Here is a 3,359-nt window from a genome sequence, read left to right on the forward strand (position 1 = left end):
ATGTAAACTGTTAACAAGCGTGAGAGAGACCACCAGTAATGTCAATGGTTCTCAAAGTACCCAGTACAATCCATGAGATGTGAATGAATGAGTTGATGTCGAACATTTCATGGAATCCTTTGATCGAAAGTCAATGATGTAAACTAACGTCAAAGGCGAGAAACCTGCCATTGATGCATGCAGACTTCAAGGTACTGACGATTTCTAAGTCATCTCTCTAGATAATGTGCTGATGTCGATAGAAAGCGACCTGTTGCAGGCAAGCCCGCAACACGAAATCATTGTTCAAGTTGAAGAAATGTTTCTGTAAGGACTGACTCAGGGATGGTCAAATGTATGACAAGTATTTTGCAAATGAAATTTTTGCTTGCAGACCTCTTGAACACATAACAACACGACAGATGGCTTGGTGCTGAATAACTCAAAGTTAATCCCCGGAACCCGGCTGAAGACTTTCAAAGTGGTTTGATCAACTGTGAGGTAAAGGATTTCCCAACCCAGGTGAATGAAAAGTGTCGTGTTCAAGAGTGGTAATAAAGTTTCTTCTGAGACAAAAGGTAACAAATAGGCTCATTCTTCTCTCTTTTCCCCCACCATTTTTGGCAAGTACCTCTTTATTTTTAACAAGCTTGAGGAGGATAACATATGCTTGATTATAAGCTCATCCTTCGGATGAGTCCAACCTAGTTTTGATTCGAACCCTAGGAAGGAGTGGTTCGTTCCTGTTTGTAATTGAACAGGTCCTTTACTATGAAATGTTTAACGAGCCCAGTATAGGAGAAACTCAGCGTTTTTCAATTTTAGAGAGTCTGAAAAACTTAAGAAGACTCCAAGTTGAACTTTTTCGTAGATTTGTGTCCCTCAAGCCCGAAAAAGTATAAAATAATACCTGGGGGAACCGCTTGATCTTGCGACCAAGGAGTACTTTCATGATTAGTGTCTCTGACCTGAAAAGTAAAAAGGGATCAAGGACACGTCGTTTTATTTCCATATCGAGTTTGAAACGACAAAAACCCGACAATATTTTCCTGTTTTTACGGTCAGAAAAGAGCTATAAGGGGACCATCTTTTAGTTCCGTGTTAACGAGTGTAAAAGAAACGCTCGGCAATCTTTTCATGTTTTAGGAGTCAAAAAAGAGCTTAAAAGATGACTCTAAGGTTTCACTTTTTCGTAAGTTTTAACAAGTTCGAAAAAGGGATAAAAATATACTCATGGTTTTCACTTTTTCGTAAATTTTAATGAGTTCGAAAAAGGGATAAAAATGTACTCATATGACCGACTTTCAATTTAATTTACGAGCAGGAAAAGACGGAAAGAACTCGGCATTTTCATTTGTTTTACGAGAATGAAAGATAGCAAAATAATCTCGAGATTTTCATGAGTTTAACGAGTCTTGAAAATAACTGAAATTGACTCGAGATAGGTTTCATTTTTACAAAAGCTTGAAACAGAGAAAAACTATGCTTCAAAGTAGTTTCATTTTTTCACAAGCTTGAAACAGAAAGAAAATTGTGCTTGATGCCCCCTAACCTTAACGGCTAGAGGGCATGCCCCCCAACTGCATTTCATTCGACTAAGTACAAGTTGGATGGAATGAAGGTTCATGAACGAGATCGTTTGAAAGACTCGACCTAAAACTATAAGAAAATGATGCAAAACACTGAAATAACTAACCTAAACATACAACCTAACATATATGAGGTCTAGTCAAACTCTCGACTCAATTACAGGAGGATTTGTTTCATTTTTTAATGAGCTTGATGCAGGAAAAGAACTATGCTCGGATTCAGTTTCATGTTTACTCAAGCTTGAAACGAAAAACTATGGTTGTTATAAGTTCACATGTCCCCAACATAAAGATGCAAACCAAGGTACATGCCCCCCAAGCTTCATTGCATTCAATGAGGTGGATGGAATGAAGCTTTACTTTCAAGATCTTGGAAAGACTTGTGGGAGCTGTTTCATTTTTTTAGTGAGGTTGACACAGGAAAAGAACTATCCTCAAAACCCTTGTTTCATTTTTTAAACGAGCTTGACACAAGATAAGGAACTATGCTCATAACTACTCTACAATCTACCTAACAAAAACTCGACTCTAAAAACCTTGATTCATTTTTTAACGAGCTTGACACAGGAAAAGAACTATGCTCATGACTACGCTCTACAATCTACCTACTTAACCTACCCTTGTTTCATTTTTTAACGAGCTTGACACAAGACAAGAAACTATGCTCAAAAAGTTCGCATGCCCCCAGTTTAATGATGCAAAATGAGGTACATGCCCCCCAGGCTTCATTGCATTCAACCAGATGGATGGAATGAAGGTTTACTTTCAATATTTAACTTGAAAAGGGAGTTGTTTCATTTTTAAAGAGGTTGACACAAGAAAAGAACTATCCTCATATCGGATTCATTTTTTAACGAGGTTGACTCAGTAACAGGAACTATCCTCATACCTGATTCATTTTTTAAACGAGGTTGACTCAGTAACAGGAATTATCCTCATACCTGATTCATTTTTTAAATGAGGTTGACTCAGTAATAGGAACTATCTTCAAAATCCTACTTTCTACAATCTATCTACATATCCTAAAATCTAGCTGATTCATTTTTTAATGAGGTTGACTCAGTAAAAGAACTATCCTCATGCTAGCCTATTTCATTTTTTAACGAGGTTGATACAGGGAAAAAAAAAAACTATCCTCGTACCTCCTTGTTTCATTTTTTAATGAGCTTGACACAAGACAAGGAACTATGCTCATGACTTCCAGTTTCATTTTTTAAGGAGGTTGAGACTAGAAGAAACTATCCTCACACTCACTGATCATGGCTTCCAACTGGAAGAAAGACATGTCAATGGACACACCTTGATCATGGCTTCCAAAAAGTCTTCATCAGAAGGAAGAATAGTTTGTTGGAAGGAACACATGTCAAGGGACTCAAAAGGGATAAGAACATCATGTTCAAGTAATCCCATAGAGTTTTCCATGTCAATTACTGGATCTAAATCAAAGGAAGGTGAGCAAACAGTGAGAGGCTCACTTACATCGGTAACTGAAAACATGGGACCAGTTGCCACATAATTAACCCGTGGCAGGGTAGATACCACTTTAGAATCAGGAACATTTAGGGGTGTCATGTTATTGGTAGTTGAGACAAGACTAGGGAACGAAAGTTGGTCTACAGTCACAATATTTCCATTGTGAGGGAAAGACATCATGCGAAAGAGTGTCGATACGACAGCTTTCATTGCATAAACATACTCTCGCCCAAGGAGTAAATTGAAATCCAAGGGACCTCGAACTACCATAAGATCAATACAGACAGTTTTACCTTCCAAGGTAATAGAAAACTTAGG

Source organism: Pinus tabuliformis, chromosome 9, assembly GCF_031772625.1.
Source record: "Pinus tabuliformis cultivar Carrire ecotype Pingquan chromosome 9, CPIR1, whole genome shotgun sequence".
In the NCBI taxonomy this organism is placed as follows: domain Eukaryota; kingdom Viridiplantae; phylum Streptophyta; class Pinopsida; order Pinales; family Pinaceae; genus Pinus; species Pinus tabuliformis.